Genomic DNA, 15,132 nt, shown 5'->3' on the forward strand with positions numbered 1-15,132 from the left:
TACTGAAAAACCAGAAGTTCTTGTGCACAACCAGTTGTTAAGTATTTTATTCTGAAAATCCTTCATCTCCGGTTAGCAGTTAGCATGTGGCTAGTTTACCATTTCTTATAGAGGTTAATTTAGTAGTGAAATGACATGGAGTGATGCACACCGAAACCTACTGATTTTAACACTGCAACTATAGACGTATTATTATTAATGAATATTAAATGAAGGTACAGTTTATTTGAATAAAGTTATTGTTTACAGACGTGGGTAAGATGTGACAACATCCGGAATGACCAGAAACCAAACCAGCCGTGAAGTATTTTCTGTATTTTTTAGTATATTGACTACAACGTTTAGAATGTGTTAAAGGAAAAGTGATGAAAGACAATATGAGGAGAAGAGGCGTGTTTAAGTATATATTGAATGTACAATGCCTGAATCCTCTGTTTAACGTAACAACAGACATTAAGATGTGGAGGGCCGGCCCGCAGGGAGGAGCCAGGAGAAGATATATAACAGCAGCACCTGAGCGGTTCGGCCTCTTTTCCCTCTGCTAGCGAGAGCCAGAGACAGCTGCTTTTCTGTCGGACAATATCCTGTTTGTGACTTTACCGCGCCTTTTTATTAATTAAAGTACCAATTTGAACCTTCAGAGACTCCATTTAGTCTCCTTTTTAAGATTATCTTTCCTGGACGCGAGAATAACCATCACAGTTAACAATAGGCATGTTCATAGCTCTGGCCTCCTCCTGCAACCAGATCTCCCCTTCCTTGGGGCAACACCAGATGCTACAGTATGTGACAATGGTCAAACAGGCTTGCTTGAGGTGAAATGTCCCTTTGCAGCAAGGGACATGACGGTAGCAGAGGCAGCCACAGCCATAAAATATTTCTATGTGCGTAAAGACGGAGAAGACATGCACATCTCAGAGAGGCATAACGGTTAACATTTCAGGGCTTTGTGGACTTAATCCATGACAAACTGGAGTTGAGACCAGGAGGCGGAGTCGCAGTCTTACACGCTTCTCTGCGCTCTCTCCTAGGCAGTCATCCATAGGAATCCCGAACCCAATAAAATACCCAATATTAGCGGTGTGTGTGTCTGCCCAAGGACAAGTTAAGGTAAAACCTAATAGAGGTGTCATACATAATAACCTAATAAAAGTAAATGTAACAACTACTACAGTGCAACAAAACAGGAATATTAAATGTGGTCTCTTAAACATAAGATCTCTAGCATCTAAAGCAATATTGGTAAATGATTTAATATCAGATTATAATATTGATATATGCTGTCTCACTGAAACTTGGTTGAGACATGAAGAATATGTCAGCATAAATGAGGCCACTCCACCCAGCCATATCAATACTCATATTGCCCGAGGCGTGGGCCGAGGAGGTGGAGTTGCAGCAATCTTTGACTCAAGTTTACTTATCAATACTAAACCAAAATTAAATTATACCTCCTTTGAAAGTCTCGTTTTTAGTCTTACGCATCCGACCTGGAAAACTTTGCAGCCAATCTTATTTGTTACAGTGTACCAGGTCCTTATTCAGAATTCTTATCTGAATTCTCTGAGTTTTTATCAACTTTGGTACTTAAAACAGATAAAGTAATTATCGTAGGTGACTTTAATATTCATGTTGACGATGATAAAAATAGCCTTACTGTTGCATTTAACTCTATATTATATTCTGTTGGTTTCTGTCAGAGTGTAAATAAACCAACCCACTGCTATAATCACACTCTCGACCTTGTTCTGACTTATGGTATTGAAATTGAGCAACTATTAGTCGAACCGCATAATCCTGCTTTATCCGACCATTTCTTAGTAACTTTTGAAGTACTGTTACGAGACTACAAAGCATTAGTCAAAAGCTCCTGCAGCAGAAACCTATCTGTTAGTGCTATAGCCAAATTTAAGGAAGAGATTCCACCAATCCTTAACTCGATAGCATGTTTGCATGTAAGGGAGGAAACTTATACAAAATGTACACCACCCCAAATTGATCATGTTGTTGATAGTGCTACAGATGCGCTGCGAATAAAATTAGACTCTGTTGCTCCTTTGAAAAAGAAGAAAATAAAACAACATAGATTAGCTCCATGGCATAATGCCGAAACCCGCAAAATAAAGCAAAAGTCGAGACAACTTGAAAGGATATGGCGTTCCACTAAACTTGAAGAATCTCGTTTAATTTGGCATATTACTCTCAATGAATATAAGAAAGCACTGCGTAAAGCGAGAGCAGCCTACTACTCTTCATTAATAGATGAGAATAAGAATAATGCAAGATTTCTTTTCAGCACTGTAGCCAGGCTGACAGAGAGCCATAGCTCGATTGAGCCTTCTATTCCCATAGCACTCAGTAGTAATGATTTTATGTGCTTTTTTAACGATACAATTGTTACTCTTAGAAACAAAATTAATGACCTCTTGCCTTTGACCAGTATAGTGTTATCAACAGCTCCCGAAAACGTAAGTTCTAATATTACACTAGATAGTAAACTAGAATACTTTTCAGCCATAAACCTTGAACAATTAAATTCAATGATTCTCTCTTCTAAACCATCAACGTGTATGTTAGACCCAATTCCAAACTAAGCTGTTGAAGGAAGTTTTTCCATTAATTAGCACTTATTTATTAAATATTATGAATATGTCTTTATTATCAGGCTATGTTCCACAATCATTCAAAGTAGCAGTGATAAAACCGCTTCTTAAAAAGCACAACCTCGATCCAGAGGTTTTAGCCAATTATAGACCTATTTCCAATCTTCCGTTCCTCTCAAAAATTCTTGAGAAAGCGGTCGCAAAACAGTTGTGTGATTACTTAAAAAACAATGATTTATTTGAAGATTTTCAGTCTGGCTTTAGAACACATAGCACAGAGACAGCTCTGGTTAAAGTCACAAATGACATTCTAATAGCCTCTGACAAGGGACGTGTCTCTATTCTTGTTTTGCTCGATCTCAGTGCTGCATTTGATACTATCGACCATGATATCTTATTGCAAAGACTAGAGCACTTAGTTGGCATACAGGGAACTGCTTTAGACTGGTTAACGTCCTATCTATCTGAACGCTCTCAGTTTGTGTGTGTCAACGATGAATCTTCCGCGCAAACCAAAGTTAGCCATGGAGTGCCACAGGGCTCAGTGCTCGGACCTATTTTGTTCACATTATATATGCTTCCGTTAGGCAATATTATAAGGAATCATTCTGTACATGTTCATTGTTATGCGGATGATACTCAACTATATTTATCAATCAAGCCTGATGAAATTAATCATCTAAATAAAATTCAAGACTGCCTTAAGGACTTAAAAACGTGGATGACCTTAAACTTTTTGATGTTAAACACGACCAAAACTGAAGTTATTGTACTTGGCCCGAAGAATCTACGAAACAAATTATCTAAGGATATACTAACTATGGATGGCATTAATTTGGCCTCCAGTGAGACTGTAAGGAATCTTGGTGTTATATTTGATCAGGATTTATCCTTTAACGCCCACATGAAATCAATTTCAAGGACCGCCTACTTCCATCTACGTAACATTGCAAAAATCAGGCATATCTTGCCTCAAAACGATGCAGAGAAACTAGTCCATGCATTTGTTACTTCAAGGCTGGATTATTGTAACTCTTTATTATCAGGGTGTACCAAGAAGTCAGTCAAGTCGCTTCAGCTGATTCAAAATGCTGCAGCTCGTATACTAACCAGAGTTAGGAAAAGGGACCACATTACTCCTGTTCTGGCTGCCTTACACTGGCTCCCTATAGAACACAGGATAGAATTTAAAATTCTTCTTCTCGCCTACAAAGCCCTTAATGGGCAGGCGCCATCTTACCTTAAATAACTCATTATACCCTACTGTCCTACTAGGGCATTGCGTTCCAAGAATGCAGGGTTGTTGGTTGTTCCTAGAGTCTCTAAAAGTACAATGGGAGCCAGAGCCTTTTCTTATCAAGCTCCACATTTGTGGAATCAGCTTCCAGTTTGTGTTCGGGCGGCAGACACCCTATCCGTTTTTAAGAGTGCGCTTAAGACCTTCCTTTTTGATAAAGCTTATAGTTAGGGCTGATTAGATTCAGCCCCTAGTTTTGCTGATATAGGCTTAGTTTGTCGGGGGACATCTTACTTCTTCCTTCTCTCTGTCTATACCTGTGTACTCTCATGTTCCGATTAACCCAGCTTCCCCAAATGTCTTTCTTTTTGGTGTCTATATACGCCGGGATCCGGAGTCATGGATGATCCTGCGCTCCTCTGTCCTGGATCGCGAGCCCTGGATCTTGAGTCGTGGCTGTGGTCCTGGATCATAGGTCCTGGATGGATATCCTCGTGGATTCATCTTCCTATTATACACACATGCATTTCCAAACATTTGGACTACCTATGTTGCAAATGTATTATCTTCTCAATTTACACACGGCATCTATTGCACGTCTGTCCGTCCTGGGAGAGTGATCCCTCCTCTGTTGCTCTCCCTGAGGTTTCTCCCATTTTTCCCTTTAAACTGTGGGTTTTCTTCGGAAGTTTTTCCTTGTACGATGTGAGGGTCTAAGGACAGAGGGTGTCGTATTGTCATACTGATATTTTGTACAAACTGTAAAGTCCACTGAGACAAATGTAACATTTGTGATATTGGGCTATATAAATAAACATTGATTGATTGATTGATTATTACCAAATTCAAGGGCAACTACTACTTAGCGGACTCGACTTCTGTGACTTTGTACTTTTTACAAGAAGAGATATATATATTGAGAGAGTTCACAGAGATATTCAGTTCATCAATGACATGATGTAAAGCTGCACACATTCCATGATGCTCACTTTAGTCCAAAGACATAAATCAGACCTCTTTCATTGTCACTCATGTCCTGTCTTGGGTTGACCTGTGTCATCTCTGTGAGGGCAGTAACATCTCCAGCACACCTCATTCTGTGAAAAAAACACAAAAAGCTGAGTATTAGCTAAGCATAGACAGATAATAATAATAGTTCATTTATCTTTCATACATAAAATGCAGCTCAAAGTGGATTTTATTGACAACAAACATAACAACATTGACAGATCAACATTTGTATTTGCCCAGGGATAAAACGAAAAGTCCAGGACTTATTTCCATCGTTGTCCCTGTTGTTACTGGTTTCAAGTGGCACTATGGCATCTGAAGTGCATCGAGCATTCTTAGTGCATAATCTAAAGTGCATGTAGTAGTATTCATGTTTCAGTTTTTTTTTATTATAAAAAAAAGCATCATTCATGCTCATTGGTGCATTAAAAACAATTATTTTCATCAACAAAGTGCATAGAGACATTACTCATCGTTCACCAGAGGTTCAACACATAATACCGTCGCACCAACATTACAGTGGCAGGTTGCTAAACAGCTGCTCCCTTATCCTTGATTTGAACACTGCAGCACTCTCGGTTTCCTTAATATTGAGTGGTAGTTTGTTCCACTCCACTGCACCTCTATATCTAAATGACATTTGACCTATCTTCCTGTTGTGTTTAAGGGGACTACATTTCTCAGGCTTCCTCTTGTGTTGTGTGTGTGTGCGTGTGCAATCATTTCAAGGTGGTTGTTAAAATATGTTGGGTCTCTCCTGTTTAAAATCTTGTGGACCATCCCTAGCTGTAGTTGTTTGGCTCTGGCCTCCACTGGTAGCCAGTGGAGTTGTGTAAATTGAGTCCTCCCTATATGGGTTCTGGAATTTAGGCCTAATACTACTCTGATTAGTTTGTTCTGTGCTGTTTGGAGTTTATGTTGCAGGGGTTTGTTAAGGCTCCAGTACCATGAGCTGATGGCATAGTCGAAATGGCACTGGACCAGACATGATGCAAGGGTTTTTAGGCAGTCAAAGTTAAGAAAAATTGACTTCCTAGCTAGGAACCTTGTTCTGGTGCTTATCTTGCCCAGGACATTTAGGGCCATGTGGGCACCTAGATTCTCATCTAGAAGATACAACCTAGATATTTTACTGAGGGCTGTGATGTGATGGTTGTGCCTCCGGTGGTTATAACAAGTTTGTCCTCCCTGCTTAGCCTTATTTTTGAACCCATTAATATGGATTCTGTCTTGCCTAGATGCAGTGACAACCTATTGTCTGTTAGCCAGTTCTTTATACTATCAATGTTGTCAGCTAGGATGTCCTATATATGAGTGCTTTTCCCTAAAATGCATAATAAAATATATAAAAATTGATAAAAGCAATAATAAGTACAGTAAAAGCAAGGAACAACATTAAAATAGAAGCAAGAGCTAATAAAAGCAACAGCAGATGAAAGTTAACAGTTAAAAGCAAGAGTAAAAAGGTAGCCATGTATTTCTTTATATAAAATATCTAATCTTGTTGCCTGTCGTGTGTAGTGGTGACTGTTGTGTAACCATTGAAATGATAATATGATGTTGAATGTTAGCAGTGGTGGTCACTACATTAAATCTATAACTATAACTGTCCTTGTTGGTCATCATTTTCACTGTTATGCACCTGGCTGACTGTAACGTTACCTTTTTTTGGGTGAGGGTCTGTGTCTTTTCGGAGCAGCACACACGAGAGCCCGGATGGGATCTGGATATTCCAGAGTTGGCTTCCCATCTCTGAAGTGCTTTGAGGTGAAAAGACAGTTAGCAAAAGTTAGCTAAAAACACCAGCTAACTAGCGAGGACGAAAAGTCAGACAGCAAACGTTGATGTTGATAACACTGTAGCTAGTTAGCTGGCTAACAAGTTGGCAGCTAACGTTAGCTAGCTGGGCTGGATATACGCTAGCTAGTTGGCAGTCAAAGTCAATCTAGCAAACTAATAGTTTGGTCTACGTTTCTAATACATGCCGTCAAATATTATGTCTTTATGAATTGACCTTACCTTTGAGCAAACATAAGTGTCCTTGGTAATTGTCTTCACATTCAGTTGTGTATGTGGTCGACGACATAGTATAATCCACCGCTTGCATTTGTCGAGTTTTCTTTTGGGCTTCGGAAAAGGTACGAAATGTACTCCTCCATCCAGTCTTTCAGGGTACCTGGTGTCCGAATTACCATCACCTCATGTTGCAGCATGATAATGCACAGCCCCATGTTGCAAGGATCTGTACACAATTCCTGGAGGCTGAAAACATCCCAGTTCTTGCATGGCCAGCATACTCACCGGACATGTCACCCATTGAGCATGTTTGGGATGCTCTGGATCGGCGTATACGACAGCGTGTTCCAGTTCCTGCCAATATCCAGCAACTTGGCACAGCCATTGAAGAGGAGTGGACCAACATTCCACAGGCCACAATCAACAACCTGATCAACTCTATGCGAAGGAGATGTGTTGCACTGCGTGAGGCAAATGGTGGTCATACTGACCCCCCCAGACCCCCCCAATAAAGCAAAACTGCACGTTTCAGAGTGGCCTTTTATTGTGGCCAGCCTAAGGCACACCTGTGCAATAATCATGCTGTCTAATCAGCATCTTGATATGCCACACCTGTGAGGTGGGATGGATTATCTCGGCAAAGGAGAAGTGCTCACTATTGATTGATTGATTGATTGAAAATGTTATTAACAGATTGCAGAATGGGTACAATACAGTACAGCTCAATACACACAATTGTTAAGGGGATGCAGACCAGAAAAAGACTTTCGTCTTGTTTACATCAGGGTCCCCCATTTAAGGCGAGACACGGCAGGCAAAAACATCGTTTTTCAAGTACTGGTCAATTTTGAGATTTTGTGCTATTTTGATTCCATAACATGTTGTCTTTCAGGCTTTTGGAAGGAAAACGTACAAAATACACATTTAAGTGTTTATTTTACTATAGTTTGTCTATTTGCGTCTGTAGATTTCTCCTAAATTCACCAAAAGTTAGCATTCTAACGTAACATAAAGTACCGCGACCGCTGTGTGCACCATGTCAACAGAGGTATCGCTGGAAAGCTGTGTCTCTCATGCACAAACTCATCGGATCCAAATATGGTCATTTCCTTTGTATCAGCAACCAATCGTGAAAGCACAAAGGGGTCTTAAACCAAGAAACAACATCTCATTGGCTGGTGTCAATTTCTGACAACGTGATTCGTTCAGATGCGTCACGTGGTGTGCTAAAACACTTCCTGGTTAGCTTTCAGCTAGAAATTGAAATCTCAAAATGCCAAAAGAACGGCGAAAAAAACGTTCACAGAGAAGACGACAACAATTGTCTCTTGCACGAAGCAAGGTTATAACAAAAAAAAATGACCCTGAACATGAAATACCTTCACGGACTGCGTCGATGCGCAAGCTGTCATCCAAAGAACAGGAGGGTTTAGCTAGCGCCTCACTGCAATCTTTAAAGGTCGTTTTCTCAAAATGAGTTTTTTCTCCTACTCTGAGTTCGAAATTTCAACTTTAGTAGCACGTACATACACCAAACCTTCCAGTTATATTCCTATCAATATTATGAAGGCTTTTACTGAAGGGTTTGTTCATATATAATTCATAGCCTGAATTATACAACATTGTATACCTAAAAACATGGCGAAAATGGATATTTTAGGGCTGTTGACAGTATTTTCTGATTTATGGAGTGATAAAAAGAGATATCCAATATCCCTTCTGTAAAAGCCTTAGATACTAATATGACTACAAAATGAAACAATAATTTTGAACCTGGCTTTATCCAAAGTTCAGATTTCGATTCCTGAAATGTGTTAAAATATGTGCATATTTAATGAGATAATGGATAATTTGCATATTCAAACATGCTATTTCAGAAAACTTGTAATACAAAAGACAATTGCCTTATTGTAAGTAATTAACTGGAGAAATTTCTAGCTGATACCTTTAAGTTAAAAAAATTACCCTATTCACCTGGGGTGTCTCGCCTTAATTCATAACATATATGACAATACATGACATACAGATAGATTTCATTTTAGATTCATTTTCAATTCATCATAACATATATGACATACATTACATACAGATAGACAGTACTGTTACATCTAGACATTTATGACATACCAGATCTACAAACATACAGTACTGTTTGTGAGTATAAAAAGTGTCTAAAAAGAGAGTATTGAGGGGGGGTGGGAAACTGTATATTGTAGGGGGTTGGGTTTGGAGATTTACAGGGGCCAGTTTCGAATTGCAGTCTCCCGTAGGTGCTCTTTTAGAGAGGTTTTGAAGGTGGGTAGTGATTCACATTCCTTTACAGCTGTGAGTAGGGCGTTCCACATTGTTGTGGCATAATTGCGAAATGTGTTTCGTCCCTTGTTTGAGCCAAATCTGGGTTTAACATGATTTGTGGAGCTCCCTCTGGTGTTGTGGTCGTGGTATTCACTGACCTTTGGGAAGTATTTTTGACATGTACATGGGTACCTTCGTGGCGTAGTGTATCTTGTAGACCAGGCCCATTGCAAGTTGCTGTACTCTGTCGTCTACTCTAAGCCATCCTAGGCAAGGGCGCCGGAAGCGGGGGGGCCATTGGCCCCCCCACTTTACGGCCCTGCCCCACATTTTCGCAGCAGCGGATGCCGCGGAACCCTGTACACATCCCGTTTCAATAATTCCCCTCTACTCTAAAGTCGCATCTAAAAAGAACGCCATCTGATCTAGCTGTGTATATTTTGTTATTGTTGATTGTTATATTCAATCTCATTAGCTACAGGCAATTTTGAAGCTTGTAAAGGGAAGAACACAGCTCGCTTCTCACTCGCCACTCTGCTCTTCTACAGCGCCGCTTCCCCTCCCTCCGCTGACATTATGAATGTAAGGCATAGTAATCATAGATAACACCGCAGGGTCCGTTACAGTTTGTTTTCATCTGATTTCAAATAAACAAAGTCTTGGCTTTCAGAATATTAAACTTGTTTCGGCAAATTCAGATGATAAATACAGCTTTGAAGCTTTTAACGGCATAATTACAAGCGGAGAACGGAGTAATTTGACGTCACAGCAAGCATAACAACAGCCGGGGTTTCTCCTGAGAGTTTTCCCCGGGAAACAAACGCAAAAATACACAAACACACACACGTGGTATACACGCACACACTCGCGAGCTCCCCCCAGACCAGTAATCCAAACGAAAATATCTTCCCTCCGTACTACTTTGATCATTTGCTCCGCTAATAATCAATCAGATCGATTCAGAGAAGAGGAAACTTTAAGGCCTTTTTCTCAAAATGATGACTCGGTGACAGTCATTATATAATGTGACATATTTTGCTTAATATAGTACAAAAACAATCCTGATATCATTAGAAAGCTAGGAATCTCCTCTTTCCAACAGTGTATACAACTCAAAATGTGTCTTCGGATCAATGAGACTGATTTCGATGGAGCAGCAGGTCACTTTGCATTAGGTAAAATACAGCAGGCAGACATAACAGGAAGAATATGTACATTTTAATCCAATCAAATAGGACATTGTCACACCATTCAAATGTATCCATGTACATTACAACCAATAACAAAGCTTAGATGTGTTTATTTGTTATGTTGTTTACGTGATGTGTTACGTTGTTCAATGTGTGTCAGCCGTTAACCTAGATAGATAAACTTGCAAACATGTCAGAAGAACCGGCGCATAAGAAAACAAAATACAGTCAAACTAAGCTGAAATTCAACAACTTGAATGTCACATCCCTGACATCCACACTCCGGAGCCTGGTCCTTCAACCATAGAACCAGCGCAGCCAGATGAACCCCAGCAGCAGCTCTGCGGCCGCAGAGGCTGTCAAAACCGCCGCCGCCGGCATCGTTGAACCGAAACAGGCTGGTTCCGACTGCATGGAGGTTTGTTGTCGGGACATTGTGACGGGCCAATAAAAGCTTATCTTCTTTAAAAAAGAAGAGATGGAATGAGCGACTGCGCTGTCATATGTGTGGGCTGGTCTGTATAGTTTAATATACAGGAAAGGAGTGAGCAGAGGGTTGAGTTGTCCATTCTTGTTCTGTTTTCTCTGACTATCTTCCTCCTGAAGACCCTCTCAGACTTTCATTTGCTCGCGCTACTAAAGAGACACGTTACCATGGAAACCAAACAATGGTGTAGCTGTATTGAAGTCCGAGTGGAAACAGTAACATTTGGTGCGTTATGTTAGAATGAAACAAATCAGATTTAGTCAGAAATCGGGAGAAATGCGGGATAAATATGACCCCGGGAGGAAAACGGGAGTCTCCCGCGAAAATCGTGAGGGTTGGCAAGTAGGCTATGTCACATACACACGCACTTTTTGCCCCCCCACTTCTGAAATGAATCCGGCGCCGCTGATCCTAGGTTGTCAAAGTGGGCAGGGGTGAGGTGGGTTCTAGTAGTAAGGTCAAGCAGTAGTCTGACCAGTTTGTTTTGTGATGTTTGTAATTTAGTTTTTAGCGCCTTTGAGGTGCTTTGGTACCATGAGGTGCAAACATAGTCGTAGTACCCTTGAATGAGTGCTCCTGCCAGAGTCTTCAGGGTATTCTTGTTTACCAGAGAGGAGATCCGGTACAAGAATCTAGTTCGTTGGTTGACTTTTTTGATTACATTATCACAGAATTTTTCAGATTTGTGAACAATATTAGAGAGAAATGGTTATTTTGTGTATATAGAAAATGTTTTAGATCTTTGAGTTCATCTCATGAAAAATGGGAGCAAAAACAAAAGTGTTGCATTTATATTTTTGTTCAGTGTATATGATATGTTTTATAATGATTGATCATGAAAGTGTTCTCAAAGCTGGTGAAGGTGCAGCTAGTTTGAATTACTTTGTATACTGCAGGGTAGCTTGTGGATTAACTCCAGGTGGAACTAAAGTTTGATTTAACACTTGATTATATTTCACATCATTCATCCAGATCTGTGAAGTAACTAAAGGGATTAAATACATGTAGTGGAGTAGAAGTACACCATGCACCTCTGAACTGTAGTGGAGTCGAAGTACACCATGTACCTCTGAACTGTAGTGGAGTCGAAGTACACCATGTACCTTCAGGTTCAGGTTCAGGTTATTTATTTGTACCCGTAGGTAGATTCTGTTTGCAGAGAAAAAGACAAGGGTTCCATCCTGACACTAAAAAGTTTGTTGAGTTTATGAACTTAGTTACACCAGTGGCTATACAGATAGAAAGACTAAGCCTTGCACGGAGGCATGAAAATACATTTTCAAAATGCTCAACAGTGCTGCCAGAATTATAAACTGACTGCGACACAATTAAAATAAATGCTTTTATATATTTCTATTAGATGTGACTCTTTGGCGTTTCTGTTATTATTAACTGCTGCTTTAGTTGTTCTGACTGCTAAAATCCTCTGTTCCTCATTTTAAAGCCGATATTCCGTGGGGTGGGGGCTCGGACCCTTGTCACCTTTTTCATACCTGATGAGTTTGCATCCCTGACTACAGTTGCTTTAGCGTGTAAAAGCTAGTAAGCCTACTATTTGATTTGTTTTAGATAGGCACAACATGTTTCATATGCAGACCTTATTTTCCTGTTCCATGTTAAAATAAACCATTTTCAGTGGTAAATTTGTTTTGGTCATGGAAAATTAGGTAAAGGTCATTGAGAAGTCATGGAAAAGTCATTGAAAATCATTGGTGAAAAAGTGTATGAACCCTGGGTAATGTTTTCCTCGTTATTATTGATATTAAAGTAATTTACATATATTGCTTGTATTATTCAACCATAAACAACTAGATCTTAGACTTATCTTAAAAATGCCAAGGGTGTGTGGAGCTGGGTGAACTGATGGGGGAGGGGGCCGCAGAGATGGAAGTCTCTGAAGAATGTGTGTGTGTGAAAGCTGCAGTAATACGAGACAGCGAACACCAGATGTGTTTGTTTTGCTTCAAACTAAGAGACTGTTTCCGGATCATCTCGGCTGATACGCTACGAAAGCCCATTGTTTGTATATGGGCCAATAGATGACCGGTATGGGAGGAGAATCATACACAACTCCTCCCCGTGGTTCTTACAATATCTCCTGTTGAGTCCTTGTGTCCGCTCTCTTTCCTCATGCCGTCAAGATGATGATGTTCTCCCGGCATTAGGACCAGAGCAGGGGTGGGCCTACCCCATTTAAAAGTGTATTGTATTCTGACCTTTTATCATTAAAACAGATTATTTTTTAACCCTGTATCTGGTGCTTTGAATTCCTTCTTTTATGATTTGACCCAGCTCATCAAAAGGACACGCGGAGCCGAGGTAGGTTTTAGACCCCTCCAACTCCTACAGTGTTGAGGGACTGTCATGGTTAACACGTCTCATCAACGTTGTGTGGAAGTCGGAAACAGTACTGAAGGAGTGGCAGACCGGGGTGGTGGTTCCCCTTTTCAAAAAGGGGGATCAGAGGGTGTGTGCCAATTACAGAGGCATCACACTACTCAGCCTTCCCGGGAAAGTTTAATAATAAACGACTTACTCTAATGGTGCTTTTCCACTGCAGGACTTAGTACGGTCAGGCTCACTTTAAGCTGCGTCGCCATTACAGTTAATAACTGGGGTAGTAACTATAGTAACGACGCAGTGTAGGCGGGGCGATCGGCTGTTCGGCGGGCGGAGCGACGCTGCGTAAAACTGCCGTGACGTCATCTTCAATGCGACACAACTCACAAACACCATAACAATGGAGGATATGGAAGCGATCGTGTACTTGGTTCTTGATTTCTATCACAGCAAGGAGGCAAACTTTGTTTCGGAAAAAGCTGCGTATAGCAAGACGAAATACAGAAGAAGCTAACAGGAGAGTTTGGGCTATACTACAACGCAGCAGAAACGACAAGACGACTCTGATCACTTCAAAACGACAACGCTACTTGGTAAGCTAACGTTCGCTAACTAGCAATGTGTGTAGGGTCACTATACGACCAGTGTTTCAAGTATTTAATTAATTTTAGCTACCACTTTTACGTATCAAAATATGTATGCTTTTTTATGTGTATTTCAGAAGATATACCATTTGCAAAGTCGCCGCCGCAGACCATGGCCCTTTCTCATTTCACTAATTTCCCCTCCTCGACTCCTCGGTCCTCCGGTAGTGACCCGGAAATGGATTTCAGCGCGCCATGTTAAAGGACATCTAATTTCTCTAAATGCACTTCGAGGATCGAGCATCGAGGAGACTTTCTGGAAGGGCTATAATCGAGGATACACTGATGGGTCCTCCGCGGATATTTCCGGAAACAGTGATGTTTAAAAGAGTCGTGACGCACGGCCGGACTTATCTCAGCCAATGACAGCTCTGGATGCATCCCCTGGATATTATTTTATTAACTGCTTTAATCGCGATGTGATGTTTACAGTGAGAACAGCTGTGAGGAGAAAGCAGAGCAGTGTGTCTAATATATATCACTCAGTATAACAGGCCTACATTACTCTCTTTATTTGTATGCTTTAGTTTAGTACATGGGTCGGCAACCCCTGGCACCGTAACCAGTGGCCCACTAGGAATAAGTGTGCAAAATATTTAAATTGTATTTTCGGATCATGAACGAGACCTCCGCCAGAGCGCGTCTCCCCGTTACCTGCAGAAGGAAGCCATGCACGCAACGCAGCCCCGCTCTCTTTAACTCCAGGTGACTTTCTGCCGCTTTCCCCCGTGGTGCAGTGCTGATCGTTTCACCACAGAGGAAAGCACTTCACAAATTGCAGTACCCATAAGGAGCTGTACAAATGCCGCAGTTTTTGCGTGGCTGTGTCTTTAGTTGAAAGCCCAGTGGTGATCTGCTCATCTCTCATCTAAATAATATGCTAAAAAGGGGCGGACTGGCCATCTGTGTGTTGAACTTTCCTGTCGGCTCCCAGACCGTAGTCGAGGAGGGCAGAAGCAACAAGCTTCAGGTTCAATAACCCACTTTAGCTTAAATGACTGGAGAGAGGCGAGCTGTTCTTGGGAGGCCGTTGCATTTATTTAGCTGTTATTCTGTTTCACAAAATACATCACAGACCTGTTTTTCTGCTTCCTCGTTTCACTACCAGAAACATACACACGTTCCCTCACTGTCGCTCTACCATCCACACACACACATGCACAAGCGACCTCTCTCTCTCTTAAAGGGACAGCGATCTCATCTCACTCTGCATGACCCTAATATCACAACATGTGTGTTCTGGAGAATCACAGAACGGACGATCGTCCTTATTATTATGCCGTTTAAACCAATTATTTAAATGTTATTG

This window comes from Gymnodraco acuticeps, unplaced genomic scaffold (assembly GCF_902827175.1).
Source record: "Gymnodraco acuticeps unplaced genomic scaffold, fGymAcu1.1, whole genome shotgun sequence".
NCBI classification, from domain to species: Eukaryota; Metazoa; Chordata; class Actinopteri; order Perciformes; family Bathydraconidae; genus Gymnodraco; species Gymnodraco acuticeps.